Source organism: Benincasa hispida, chromosome 12, assembly GCF_009727055.1.
Source record: "Benincasa hispida cultivar B227 chromosome 12, ASM972705v1, whole genome shotgun sequence".
NCBI classification, from domain to species: domain Eukaryota; kingdom Viridiplantae; phylum Streptophyta; class Magnoliopsida; order Cucurbitales; family Cucurbitaceae; genus Benincasa; species Benincasa hispida.
Genome location: NC_052360.1, coordinates 57,338,732 through 57,355,384, shown reverse-complemented (window position 1 = coordinate 57,355,384; position 16,653 = coordinate 57,338,732).

Genomic DNA, 16,653 nt, shown 5'->3' with positions numbered 1-16,653 from the left:
GTGCTAGCGCTTTCTCAGGCATCGTATATTTGACAAAATCTTGCTCAAGTATTCGATGCAGAACTTCAAAAGGAGCCTACTACCATTCAGGCATGGAGTCACTTTATCTAAGAGCATGTGTCCTAAGACGCCTCAAGAGGTTGAGAAAAAGAATGGGTCCCATATACAACTGTCGTTGGCAGTTTGATGTATGCGATGCTCTGCACTAGGCCAAACATCTGCTATGTTGTCATATATAAAGTTAATTATATCATATATAATCGAACACCCTCTTATCAATTTGAACATTTCAAACTGACCCAAAAACTTATTCTCAACTTGTATCCAAGCTACCAAAGAGACCTTATGGACCTATGGCTCAAAGCTCCAACGGTACTTGAATAGCTGACTAAACTCTTTAGCCATGATATCCACCATCCGTTAACTACCAGACATTCCACTAAAGACACTGACAATTGAATTCTTCTTACCATAGATATATTTCTATGTCTATTGAATATAACCAATCATCAGTACGATGACCCTTCATAGATGCTCATAATTACAGCAGACCAATTTACCGTTTTACCCCTGTAGTTACATCTTGCTTCTTAAGTACCACTGATCCCTCTAATGAATAATACAACATAGTTCTACTATGTGTGAACACCTCTCGAGCCATAAGAAGGTGTGTGGTGCCACATCGTTCAAGCCCCGGGATTAGCCCTTAAGAGAGCAAACTATCTACTTACCCCTACTTCGGGAAAAGAGTGAACTCCATCTTGTGAAGTTGAATTCCTAGCTCCCAAATCAGATGAATCCCCAAAGTGGTAGGTTTGAGTCGGCGATCTAACCATTTGCACCCATACAAATCAAAGGATCGCCCTCAATGGCAAGAGTTCCCAACTCACTCAGGATTGAGGTCATGTTACCTATGGTCATCCTAGTGAAGTGAAGTCTCAATCATGAACAGAGTTATATAACGAGACATTAACACTTTAAGGTCAGGTCTTATACAAACTCTTTCTATAGGACGCCCCCGCTCGCATGTCCTCTACACGAACGATCAGGATCAGACCATCTGTGATAAGTCATAACACTTGTAACAATTCCACAAAGCTAGTGTTACCAGGATAAGGTTTCCCTCCTATATCCATATATTACAGACCATTTTGGTTTTCACTACATACATGCTTAAGTTACATCAAGACAACCAGGGATATTAAATTTATTGGTTTGTGGTAAAATAAAAAAACATCTAAATTTGCAAATATCGTATACATCACAAACGTTCTTACAAAGATGTTTACAAACTACAGGACATGAGACTTTAGGGCACAAACCCCAACAAATATATGCATAACTTGTTGTATGATTGTGAATGCGGTATGTCTGTCACAATGAATTTGGAACGATCTTTCTTCCGCTCATAGACACTCTTTGATAAGAGTTTCTTCAGTTACGATATAAGTTAGATGTAATGCATATTGAAAAAAACATATGCGACAATTTGGTAGGCATATTGTTAAATATTGAAGGAAAGACAAAGGATACAACGAACGCTCGATTAGACTAACAAGATTTTAAGATAAAAAAGGACCTACACTTGATATAGGTCGATAACAGATTTGTAAAACCACATGCAGTGTACACATTAACTAATAACGAACAGATTTTGTTTTGTAAGTATTTGAAATCAGTGAAATTTCCTGATGGCTTCGTGTCTAACATATCACGATGTGTGAATGACATATGGAAAAATATCGGGGCTTAAAACACACAACTGTCATGTGTTACTTCATAGACTACTCATTATTGTTATTCGAGCATACCTACCGAAGAATGTATCCACTGCTATTGTTGAATTGTGTACATTCTTTCACGACTTATGTGCAAAAAAAAATACGTGTAAGTGATTTGAACAGACTATAACTAGACATCATAGTCATACTTTGTAATTTGGAGAAAATATTCTCGTCTACCTTCTTCAATGTAATGGTACACCTTACTATTCATCTACCATATAAAACCAAGGTGGTGGGTCTGGTTAGTTGCAGTGGATGTATCTTATTGAAAGAAGTTTGCAAACATTAAAACAATTTGTATGGAACAAAGTACGTCTTGAGGAGTCTATAGCGGAAGCATATGTAATGAATGAATCATGGAACTTCTGCTCGTGATATCTAAGTTGGATTGAAACGATATTCAATAAAGATGAACAAAATGATGATAACATTCCCGATCATGAGATATTTGGTAAATTTGAATTATTTAGGCAGAGGGTACGACCATTAGGGGCGTCAACTTTATGGACAATATCAGCGAAGGAAAAACATATCGCACATTACTACATTCTCAATAATTGTAAAGAAATAACAGATTATCGCAAGTATGTTTCAAACTAAATTTCTAATTTCTAGGATAAATTCTTTGATATAACTTTCAAATGATTAATTTTCTAGGCAACACTTGAGGTTTATTCGCCGAGAAGCTCAAAGCGCCTCTGACTTATATATGAGACATCAACAAAAATTTCCCGATTGATTCAGATCTCAGGTATACATAGTATTAGAAGTTGAGAGATGATTCATTTTTTGTAGTCATTTTTAATGTATAATTAATTATCAGGTCTACAACGGTGCGAGAGAGAAGATGTCTCCAATGATTTCTTTTCACTTGTAGTGGGACCTTCGTCTGAGGTGCGCTTTTAAAATGGATGCATTGTTAATGGGATACGATTTTACACTATAGAGCATGATAATCATTGAGCTACACAAAATAGTGGAGTCCAAGTGGCCAAGGAGATCAGTGGGACAGAAGTATAGATAACAATTTCAATGGTGTCGTAGACGAAATATTATATTTCCAATATGCGAGCAAAAGACGTGTTTTTATGTTCAAGTGTAGATGGTTTGACACAGATAACAACAAAAGTAATAGGGCACATGTGGATTTAGGATACAAATCGGTCAATATATTGCGCTTTTGGTATGTTGATGAGCCTTTCATCTTTGTTATCCAAGCACAACAAGTCTTTTACATTGATGAGATAAAATATGGTAGCAATTGGAAAGTTGTTCAAGTAGTCCAAAATAAACAAATATGGGATGTACCAGAAGTGGATGATGTTGAAAATGAACAACTAGTTTTACTAGAAATTATCGGTGGAGTCCAAGTGGATGAAACCATTGAGGAGTTTACTTTATGCAGAGTTGACGTTGATCCTATAATAGTGCAAAAACCAATTATTCGACGTGGCGATGATGACTTCATAAACGATGATGAAGAACAATTATCTCCCAATAACAGTTCAAATGTTGATGAATAATTTGATTTAGATGACGATGATGAGTAATCATGTATCTATTCAATTCTCTTTCTCTGTTTACACGTATTTCATATTAATTTTATATTGTTTTGTCTTTTTTTTGTGTTTGTATAGATACGATGTCAACCCCTAATAGGCAACAAGAGGCCGATGTAGAATTCCTAGAGCAAAAGATATATTTAGGTAACACAAGATATTCTATGGGTGACACTTTAGGTTAGTATATTTTGAAATATATTTAGTTGACAGAAATACATACTAAACTGTTTTGAATTTTTTATTTCTCAGATAGTAGCTCAGCATCCACTCAGAGGAAACACGAGCATTTTTGGAACATCAAGTTGGAAAAATACGTCAAAAAACATGGGAGAATTCCAATCATGATAAATGAAGGGGAGACGAATTGATTTATCAACATTCAGTACGATTTAGTAATGTGATTGGTGTTGCCATTAGATCTGCATTTCCAATACGATGTCACAATTTTGTTGAGGTTCCAAATGAGTACATAGAATTGGCTAAGAGTCAATTGTTGGTAAATTATAAGTTTGTTCTTTTAGTGTCAATTGTAAGCTAAGAGTCATGAACATCATATAGGTTAATTCTTCCTTTATTCTTTTGTAGTCTCATTTCGTGCTTGATTTATCCAGTCAACCACTTAATCAATTTATAGAACAACAAATACAAAACTTCTTCAAAGAATTCATAATCGATTTGCATAGACATTACAGGAAATGTGGCAATCCTCAACAAGCACGTGTCAACTTGCCTAGCTGGCTTAAGAATAGACCAGAAAATTGGTATTTTTTGTGTGATCGCTTCAAGAGTGAAGCATTTCAGGTTAGAATAATTTAGGGTGTGTATCATTTACTTCATTTACTATTATAGAATATCTTTTCATTCCTTTTTTGTTCCAATGTAGGAAACGTCGAAGACGAATAGAAAGAATAGAGAGAAATTTTTGTTCGACCACGTAGGTAGATCAAAGTCATTCCTGCAAATTCAATCAGAGCTGTAGGCAAAAGAAGGTCGAGAAATAGGACGTGTTGACCTATTTAGGGAAACACACTCTAAAGGTGGCAAGTTCATAAATCAGGCAACTGAAAATGCACATGTGACCATTTTTGTTTTACTTTCGTCTTGTTTTTCATTTCTAACTTCAGTCGCTCGTACTTACACATTTAATCAATATGTCCAGAATAAAACGTTAGAGTTATAATCCAGCCTCACTTCAAAAGGTTCCCAACCACTAATAGGGGATGAAATCTGTTAGACGGTTTTGGGTAGACGGCTCAGATATTCAAAAGGCATAGGTTGGGGCTCTAAACCTAAGTCAAAAACGGGTAGCAGCTCATTAAGTTCGTCATCTACTCAAAGAATGGATAGGTAAGTGAGGGAATTGAAAGCCAATTTCGAACAGTCTCAATTGATGATTAAGAGACTTGAAGACATTCAAAAACAAATGAGAGAGGATCATGCAAGACAAATGGAAGAAATGAAAAAAAATGATTGAAGACATGATACGATCATAGAGAGGAGAGCCATCGAATTAGGTATGATTACTTCATTATTTAGTTGTCTAATATGTTACTATCCTACGGTTATGGTAGCAAAGTAGTCATGTCTTTCTAGTAGTTTTATGATAAAGAATTGTTGGCTATCCTGTAGTTATGGTAGCCAAACAACTGGATTTTGATGTATTTTTTTGTCATTATTATGTGTTTATATATTAGTGTTGCGAATGTCGTGGGGATGGGTAGAGTTTGGTTATACTCGTTTTGCCATTGAACTTGGAGTTTTTGTGTATTTATGGATGTTTATGAAGTTTGTGTGTTTGTTGATGTTTATGAAGTTTGAATGTTGTGGGGATGGTAGAGTTCGGTTATAATCATTTTAGAGTTGCACTTATAGGGGTTTTGTGTGTTTTTTTTTTATGTTTATGGGCGTTGTGAATGTTGTAGGGGGTGGGTAGAGTTTGGTTATACTCGTTTTGCTCGTTTTTTTGTTGAACTTGGAGTTTTTGTGTGTTTATGAATGTTTATGAAGTTTGAACATGTTATGGGGGGGGTGGGTCGTGTTTGGTTTAAATTTTTTTTAGGGGAAAGTTTGAGTTTTTTATATGTTCGCTTTTGTTTATGAAGTTTGAATATGTTGCAGGGGGGCGGGTTGAGTTTCATGATACTCGTTTTGGAGTTGAACTTGGAGTTTTTTGTTTGTTTCTAGAAGCTTATGACATTTGAATATTTTTGTTTTGTTATAGGATGTTGTTCGGAGATGAGGTTGGACGATTATTGAAGATGTTGTGTTCCAGACCTTGTTTTCTTTTCTGTATTTTTGAAGAAAAATTTCTTTTATAAACTATCTTGTAACTTTTCTTTTATTTGTTACAGTATGGACTTCGTTTTGTTTGTTTTATTTACTATATGAATTTGATGTATTATTTACTATATGAATTTGTTTGAGTTGGTTAATGATGCTTTACATGTTATTTAGATCAAATTAAAAAAATTACAAATGAAGGTACTGTCGAGAGTTCTTGGAACTCCCCACGCATCAGTGGGCTGTTGGGAGTTCCACTAACTCCCGACGAGTGGAAGAATCTATCAGGAGTTATAGAACTCCTATGAACTAGTGGACCGTCGGAATTTAGTGGAACTTTTGACGAATAGAAGAGACCGTTAGGAGTTAGTGGAACTCTCGACGACGTATGTTACCCGTCGAGAGTTCCTATAACTCACAATGCCCTAGATTCGACATCGGGAGTTGGCGAACAACTCCCGACGGTTCTTTTCGGCATCAGAAGTTATATTCCCAATGGATTTCTCCCGACCAAACTTTCGATGATCAGTACGTCATCGAGAGAAGATCTCCCAACGCGTTTTCTATCATTTCCTGGTAATTTCATGCGTCAGGAGAAGTGTGATTTCTTGTAGTGAAGGTGGAATCGTGCTTCACCACACATTTTCATGAGGTGAAGGACCTAGAGCTACTTGAAGTTGAGGTTTTCATTACTTATTTAAGCCCAAAAACGGTTGGGAATGGTCGAATTTCAAGCTTAGTATGTTTAGCAGGCAAAATTGGGACTAAAATCAGCTCAAAATGAGAAAGTAGTAACTACCCTTGACTTGTTCAAAATTTGGAAAATTAGGGTTTGTTAATGAGGTTGCATCGCCAGCCACATTTCCTGGCATATCAAATCAGATCCCTCCAAAAATGGCCAAAAATTTGAGAAAACGAATAAAATCAACCCAAAATCAACAAGTATCCTTTGCAATGCAAATTAAGGCCCTACTAACCTATTTAAGAAATTTAAGACTAACTTTAGAGGGAAAACGCATGCAAGAACACATTCTTCCAAGCAAAACTACGCAAATAAGAGCCTAACAACATTTCATTATGTCGGTAAATTGAAGGCTCATGTTCCTTTGCAGAAGATTATACAAGTTGGATGCATACCTAAAAGGTCATTGCTGAAATATTTGTTCAATCTTCTCTTTGCTCTCTTAAATAAAGAAGTTTCACGTGTTGGGCGTCACTTACTTCAAGTTCAAGGCATTGTCCACCTAAATTTTGACACTTCATCTTCACACATTAAGGCTTCATTCACCTGAGGCGGCATTTCATCTTCAAAATTCAAGATCAAAAGTCATTTCCCTCCATCTTCAAGTTCAGAGATTTCGTCGATGCTCTTCCATCTTTAAGTTCAAAGGCTTCGTTGATGCTTTTCCATCTTCAGGTTTAAAGACAATGTCGATGCTCCTCCATCATCATGTTTAGAGGCTTTGTCAATGCTCTTCAATCTTTAAGTTCAAAGGCAACGTTTAATGTGGCTAGCTCCGCTTCATCTCTCAAAGTCTCTAGTATAGTTGGCTCTGCATCATCTCTCAATGTTTGGCATGGCTTGCTTCATATATAGTCTGACCTAGCTCACCTCATCTTCATAGTCTGATGTGACTCACTTCATCTCCCATCTTCAAAGCTTAATGGTGTCTTTGCTTCATCTTCAAAGCTCAAAGAGTTATTTGCTTCATTTTCAAAACTCGATATCGATATTTTTATCGTCGGCTCTTCTTCAAAGCTTTGGGCCAATAAATTTGATCACCACCTTACTTTCAAGCTTGGTTCTCAATTTTAAGATGGGTTGGATAACTTTGTTGCCGCCTTATTTTAAGCTTGATGATTTCGTCGCTTCACCTTTCTTGATCAAAGAGTGGCATAGTATAGTTGTTTAGACTTTTCTAGAGTCATCCCTATGTGAACCAAACCATGTGATAAGGATAAATGAGTAGCATAATAGGGTTTTTTTATGAAGGAACTCTTGGAAAAAAGAACCTTGAGCGGAAGAAAGATCGACCAAAAACCATTTTTCATTGAATATAAATTTTATAGTAAACAAGAAACAAGATATGCATTTATTTATAAATTATAGCATGCTAATGAAAGAGTTTTAGAAACCTCACATTTGAAGACCTTTCTTCAAGATTTCCCTCGAACAGAACAAGAACCACTTGAAGACTTTCTCCAAGAAAAAAAACTCAAACAAGTTCGAACATGACCATGAAGGTTTCTTCGGTATTCTTAGGGTGAGAACCCAAGAGTAGTGGGGTTTGGCTATTTTGGATTTGAGAGAATTTTGTGGAGAGGAAGAAGGAATTGAAAATGTTCACCAACAAGATTCAATTCACACACAGAACAATTATGTTTTTTCTCTCTGTATAAAAAATGATCATCTTGCTAAGAAGAAGAAGAAACTTTTTCTTTTCTACATGCCAAATATAACCACCACCACACACTTACGTGGGTGGAGAGAAGATAAGGGGAAGGGAGTTGTAACTCCCTCCCTTATTATTAAAATAATAATTAATATAAATATAAATATGATAACTAACTATAACATATAGTTTTAATATTGTATCACATACAATATAAACTATAATTTCTTTTCTCTCTTATATGGAATTTAATATAAGTCATATCTATTTTAAATTTAACAACTATGAATTTGATCCATAGAAACTATATTTAAATCTCATTCAAATATTTGTTTCCTCTATTTAAGCTACAATGTAACAAATACATTATAACAATTACATCACATATAATTGAAACAATTTACCTCTATTAATTTGAACAATTCAAATTAATCCAAAAACTGATTCTCAATTAATCCTATTGAGCTACCAAGAGAACCTCATGGACCTGTAGCTTGAAGCTCCAATGGTACATGAATAATTAATTAAACTCTTTAATTAAATTATTCACCATTCGTTAACTGTTGAGCACTTTACTAAAGACCGACAGTTGCACTCTTTGCACTACAGATATATTTCTGTATCCATAGGATACAATCGATCAACAGTATGATGACCCTTCGCAAATTGCTCGTAAGTACAGCTAGGCCAAATTATCGTTTTGCCCCTGTAGTTACATCTAACTCATTAAGTACCACCGATCTCTCTAATGAACAATAGATCATAGTCCAACTATGACTAAACTCCTCTCAGGTCAGGAGAGGGTGTGGTGCCACATTATTCAAGATCCAAAATCAGCCCTTAAGGGAGCAATTTATCTACTTACCCCTGCCTCAGAGAAAGAGTGAATTCCATCTTGTGTAGTTGTGTTCCCAGCTCCCTAATCAGACGAATCCCCAAAATGGTAGACTTGTTGAGGTAGCGATCTGGTCACTCTCATTCATACAAATCAAAGGATTGCCCTCATAGACAAGAGTTCACAACTCACTCAGGATTCAGGTCATGTTACCTATAGTCATCCTGGTGAAATGTAAGTCTCTATTATGAACGGCGTTATATAATGAGACTAAGCATTTCGTGGTCTGGTCTTATACAAACTCCTTTGTATAGAATATCCCGCATGTCTATACGTGAATGATCAGGATCAAATCATTTGTAGCACTTGCAACAATTAAAACACCAAGCGAGTTATACTCATAGTGTCACCAGGATAAGGTACCCTGCCTTATCCATCTATTACAGACCATTTAAGTTATCACTTAAATATGATCCACCTGTATGTCTCTACATACATGTTTAAGTTACAAAGATAATCTTGGATGTTAGTTTATTGTTTATGGTTAATGCAACTAAAATATCATATATTTAATAGACAATGAATAAAATATCATATATTTTTATTAAAAATACAATGAGTTTGTTCAATAATGTTTACAAATTATAGGGCCCTACGAAATTTAGGGCATCAATCTCAACCGTTTAGACCTTTCTAGGATCATCCTTATGTGAACCAAACCATGATAAGATAAAGGTCATTCTAGGGTCATCTTAGATGTGTTAGTGTGGCGGTCAAGACATATTTGCAAAAAAAAAACAAAAAAAACAAAAAACATTTTTTTTCAAAGATATGTAAAAGTGGACGAGATAAAAAAAAGTTATTCCCTCAATGTTCAAGTTACTAATAATATTAGGGCCTGTTTGGTAAGCAATGAATATGTATTTAGTTGGCAGTCTGGATTTTTTTTCGAAAATTGCTTCAGAGTTCTATGAGTGCAAATTCTAAAAACAACTTTTTTATGTTTTCAGTGGATTTAGATTTTGAATTCAAAATCTTAAAATGCATCATTATATTAAAAATGATAAAAAAAAATAATAACACAATTACACTATTTCATATTATAAATTCAATTATTTTTTGTTAAACTTAAAATATGTAATATATTGGATATATTATATGATATTACAAAATGATAATTATACAAAAACTTTAACATAAAATAAGTTTAGAAATTAATTAGTAATGATGTATATTCAATCTAGTATTTAATGAGTAACTAAATATATTTTCAATTACATTTTAAAAAATTGTTTAAATTATAATTTAATTTCTAAATATGCTACCAAACACATATTCCGTGGGAAAAAAAAAAAAAGAAGTTGAAAAAATACCCAAATTTTTTTATGAGCAAATCAAACCCTAATTTATGCTTGATCATAGAAATATCGAAGAGAGGAAGAACAAACTGCCGGAGACAATGGCGCTCAGCCTTACCGACAATTGATGCTTCAGCTTTTGATGAGCAAATAAAAAAGATTGCAGCCATGAGAGGTCGTGAAAAAAGAAAGAATCAGAATAAAAATGCTCATATCTAGTTCTATATATTAGGGGAAGAGCGAGATTCAAACCCTAATTTAGTTAGATTTTAATATCAAATCGTGTCTTGGTTTCTTATTAAGGGCTTGATCCAAATTGGATTTTGATTTCATTTTAACTAATCATCTTATCTCCTAAAGAAAAAAAGGTTTGAAATTGATTTATGAGATTTGTGGTAATTCCAAGTTGTCAAATTTCATCAAATTCAAATTTGGGCATTATCATTTTTATCTCAAAATTTATCTAAATTTAAAATTTGGTCATATTCCAAATTTTATCTAAAATTCAACACATCAACAGTAGCGACTTTTATCTCAAGTCAAATCATATTGTGGATGATGCCTCCGATTTATCTCAAATTTAAATGGGTCCGAAATTTTATCCCAAAGTAAAATTAAGTGAAGTTCAAATCTCATCTTCACATACTATTCCAAATTCAAACCAAGTATCTTGGGTAGAAGCTCAATTCAAATCAAAATTTATGTCAAATAAAAAAGTCAATCAAAATTTTGACCTTCATGTATTTTGATAAATTGACATAAAAAAAAGTGTTAAACATATATAAAACTTTAATCAAGCTTATGTAACAAATTTATAGTTGGATTAAATTGACACATCAAATAGAGTCATATTCAAAAACATCCAACTTGTATTGGGATTAAATATATCTTTTTCGAGATTCATTCGCACATATATGTATAAATCTCGAAAACGGGCATTTGTTGAGTGAGAAGTTTTGGATGTAGGATCGTAATCCAGAAAGGTGAATATGGTTTAATCAAACTAATTAAAACTTTTTACTCATGTGAGTTCAATTAAACAAATTAACAAACTTTTTACTAACAAGTAATTTAAACAATAAATTTATACAAATAATTTCACTTTGAATTAAACAAGAAATTAACCATCACACTTTAGCACAATTTTTAAATCTAATAAAAGGATTGGTAAATGATATATAAATTTAAGACCTACCCATCAAAATAAACATATATGAGCAATTAAATTTAAGAACAAAAAATGCAAATAATTTCAAGCAATAAAATTTAAGAATAAATTAATTGCAAAATTAAATAGTTGAGGGATAGAGAAATTGACACCGAGAATTTTATGGTGGTTCGACACAATTGGCCTACATCCGCTCCTCTTGGTTTGTCACTCGAACTTGACTCTTTCCACTACTTAGAGTTGAATCGTTACAACGTTCTTTTTTTGGGCACAAAAACAAATCCGATCCTTTCCACGGTTGAGGATCAAACCGTTACAACTCTTTTTCCGGGATCAAGAACAACCCTTACAATGGTTTTAGAAACGAAGAACAATATGAGAAAAACTCTAAAAGAGCGTGGATTTACAAATTGTAGCACTCAGTAAATTAATCATCACAATACAATAAACCTCTCAAAAATAAGATGAAAAGAAAAAATGAGAGCTTTGATAGAATAACAATGGTGGTTTTGAGGATTGTAAAAATATGAAATTGTTATTATGATTTGGAGAAGAATATGAGTTTAAATAGAGTGAAAAATTGTTGGAAACCATATTTTATTTAGGTCATTGGATCTGGTGAAGATTTAAACCCAACTAGCCGTTAGACATAGACATAATATAATACAATAATATTTTTATCATTTTCTTTTAAAACCCAACCAAAAGTAAACATTCATTATGTGTCCAACTAGTCGTTAGACACAAACTTAAAATAATATTAAATTTATTTTGTTTAATTCATTTTTTTAAAACCAATCCAAAAATCAAAATTTTACCATGTGTCATTTCTCCACTGGCCCAAGTGGCACATTTCAATTGGTCTACCTTGATGAGAAAAATTCCGTCAAATCATTCTCTCGGGATTTTTCGTTAAGTTCGTTTTAGCCATATCTTATTCGTTTGAGGTTCGATTTAGGTGATTCAAATTGCGTTGGAACCGTTGTTCCGAACCCTACGCAATTGACATTTCAAAATACTCAAATTATTAATAAATAAAAGTAGGTTTATTATCATCAAAATATTAATTAATTAATTAATCTAGGATTAAGGACCAAAAGGCGAACATTTGATCAATCACAAATTGCCACGTCATTTCTCAAATTAATACCAAAATTATCAAATTATCAAATTTGGGTTCAATTAAAGGTTGACATGTGTCCCAAATCGCAATTGAAGATATAAATTAGCAAATTCCAATAGTACCACATGTTTTCATCATAACTGTTGGATTGAATAAAATAATTTGATCCAATTTGTTATTATTAGTTGGGCTAAGTCCAATTTGACCCTAAAAATAGGCTTAATTTGACTCAAATATTAAATAAGATCTAAGTTTAATTAGTTGGATCAAATGATCAGGTCTATAAACCAATATAACATTGTGCGTAAATGATAATTAAAACCTCTAATATTTTAATCCATATTACATGTTTAATTAGATAGTTTAATTATACTCATGTTGATGTTTAAACGTGTTTATAAAACAAAAAATTAATGTTATGCTAACAAATTTTAACGAGATTTTTAAAGAATAGCCTCATCCATATTAAATTTAAGAATTTTAAAAAATTAAGGGCCACTAATATAATATTTGAGCTGTACATTTTAAAAAAATAAATAATAAGTAATTTTAAAAACAAAAAACAAAAAAACAAAAAACAAAAAACAAAAAACAACCAGCTATTATTTCCTGGACGAGATGAGACGCAATGTGCAAGGAAGGGACAAGTTCAATCTTTGGTAACCGACATGTCAGCATCTAACTTCCAAGGAATGTGGTTATAACGTGGACATACCAATCAATCCAAAATAATTTCCTTAAAAAATAAAAGATCCAAAATAAATGGAACATATTTTTTTGAAATTATTTTTACAAACATATATTTTAAAAATTAATGTTTGACTACATATTAAAAATTGTTTGTAAGAATTTGCATTTGTGGTCCTTAATTGTTGAATTTGATTTTATAAACTTGTTTGTAAAATAGTTTTTTTTCCCCTTTTTTTTCAATCGGAACCTAACTTGGGGGAGAAAAATATTAATTATCATTACAAAAGTTATTAATTTTAAACCCCACAATTATTGAAGTATATATATTAGAAAAATAGTTATAAATGTCACACCACTTTAATAAAATTAATTATAATAGTTTTGCAGTTTTGATTGAATAGTTGTTTTATATTTACATCATGTTTATTAATCTGTAATTAAAATTACCGTAATCATAATGGGTTTACATTGTAATTGTAATAAATCTCAATGTAAAGTGAATATAATTAACTGTCTGGACACTGATTTTTCGAAAGTTGATATTTCTGCAAGGGAGGCCCTTAACCTTGTAAAATTTGTTAATATATGTAATTTTTGTAAGGTTCCTACGTAGGAAAACAGAACTTCCTACGTAGGAAAACAGAACTGCTCATAATCTTGCTTTTTTGGTCTCTTCTTTGGTCTAGAAAGACACTTTTCAGCGTTTGTTTTTCCTCCTATCCTTGAAGGGGTGTGATTGGTTTGTATTGTTTGTTTTTTTTAAAAAAAAAAAAAGTAATGGGAATATAAAAAATTCAATGTTATTATCTATCATATGAAAACTTAATGAGAAAGGCAAAGGATGAAAAGTTAGTTAAAAAAAAAGATGTGGGTCCCCTATAATAAATAACGGTGATAAATAACCACAAACGTAATCAAATGGAGCCAACTTTTTAAGTTACGGTAGATGGATTACATTTACAACCAGGTATACATGGCCTTAATTCCAAACATGATCAAATGGAACCAACTTTTTGAATTACCATAGATGAATTACATTTATGATAACGTAAACATGGCCTTAATGCCAAAGTAAGTTTATATCAATAGTAATTGACATGACATTTGTTATTAAAAGTCTTGCATTTAATATTATAAATTAGTTTAACTTGCAAACTTAATTTGTCGATTTCTTTATGAAATTAAAAAATGAAAAAGAAAAATTATTAGAAACCTTCGTCATAGTCTTGAATGAAGAAAATAATATAGTTGGAAAGTAACAAACTATATTACCATTTTTTTAAATTATGTAGCAAATAACATGTATAAGAATTACCCTTTCAAATGTATGAAATACTACAGGTAGTCATCGTGATATTGTTTTCATTATTTTTATTTGGTTAAATTATATAAAATACCAATAATTTTTTCTTTAAAAAAAACAGAGAAACAAAAAAAAAAGAAGAAAAAAAAACGAATCGACTTTGTGATTATTTAAAACACGTCTCTAGATTTTAAATGTTTTCATTTTTATGTTTCAACTTTGAAATTTGCTTCAAAACTTTTTTTTTTTTTTTTTTTTGAAATTGGACGTGATGGTAACGTATTAAAATTAGAAAATATATATGACATTATTGATGCCAAATTTTGGACAGGAAAAATACACATGACCTCCACGTGGTGATAACAATGAATTTGTTATTTAGAGAAGAATACAACCGGTAAAGTAGAGAAAGTCTGCACGACGGTGTGGTGCTAGCCACACAGGCTTTCGATGCTTAATTAACAAAAGGATCAACAAACAAGAGGAAAATTATAGAATCTGAGTGGACTTACTTTCCTAAGGGTCTTTCCCCCTATTTATAGATTCCCGTTGACCTAATCCTCTTCCTACATGATTCTTGGACTACATTTTGAGCCAAAGCAGTCTTATTGGCCAAATATCCATATTCCCCCCCCCCCCCCAATCGAGGGCGAGTCTCGTGATATGAGGTGAGGCGTGTCACAATCGCTCTTTCGGGAAAGCTTCTCTTAGCGATTGTGCGGCACTTGTTCCCACTCACGAACAAGTCAGCCAACTCGAATACGGACTGCCGGTGGCACACCGAGTGCCTCTCGCAACCTCCACTCCCGTTTTAGGGAAAACGGTTTTAGAAAACGGGTTTGGAGAAAAGGTTTTCGTAAGAAGTTTTTTGCGAGTGTGAATAAAGAAAGAAAGATTGTAGTAGACTAGAAAGCAATAAGCAACAACAACAGCTTTATAGAGTACTACCCCGGGTATGAGGAAGTGATGGTTAGTCTTATCCCCATATAGTGCATTCTGAACAAAAAGCCAACTGGCTCCCTTGCATATGCAAAAGGGCGAGTGGTCACTTACAATGAAAATGTAAAGAAAGCAAGCTAATTAAGTTAATACAATACAAGATATGAAAGTATGCTAGAAGGGGGTTGGATCGGGCATGCAGCCATGGGCAACAGGCCCTGGACAAGCATGACCGTGACAAGGCGCATACCACTATCCTCTTTTTGGCCTTTCCTGGCCTAGATTTGGCCATTTAGCCCGTCAACCCATTGTTATGCATGATCCTTTACATTTTTGCCCTTTGACCTAAAATCTTTCATAATAGATATTATTCGCAATGTCATTCACATATACTGACGTGACATGATGAGTAAAAATTGATTATTTAAGTGTTACTATGATATATTTTGAGATGAAATAAAAAAATATATATACTATTATCTTTTTTAAAAGGAGAAAAAGAATTGTTCCATTAACTTATAACACTACAAGAAATTTGGTCTTTGATGTCGGTTGGAAAAACTAAATACAGACATACAATATCGGTTTCTTTAAAAGAACAGATCTTTAATGTCGATTTTAAACTGACATTAAAGATGAGGCTACAATGTCAGTTTAAAACTGACATTATAGCCCTCTATTTATTCTCCCCCCTTTAATAATTTTAACTTTTTGTTTCCTCCCTCCATTTTTTGTTACCCCTCTTCAATTTAGGGTTTGATTATATATATATATATATATATGTTGGGATTGGTGTCCTAGAACTCTCATATATTCTTGCAGTTTGTAAACTTTGAATAAACAAATTGTTATTAATAAAATAATTGTTATATTATGATCATACACTCAATCCAATAAACAAAAATCCTAAGTAATTTAAACATGTATGTAGAGACATACAGTGGATCACGTTTAAATGATAACTTAAATGGTTTTTCGTAGATGGATAAGGTTGGGTATCTTATCCTGATGACTTACGGATACGACCCACTTTGTAGATGTTACAAGTGTTGCAAAATGCTACAAATGATCTAATCCTGATCATTCATGTGGAGACATGTGAGTGGATGTATCATATACAAAGAGTTTGTATAAGATCGGATAGCTAAATGACTAGTCTCATTATATAACACTGTTAATAGTAGAGACTTACATTTCACCAAGATGACCATAGGTGAC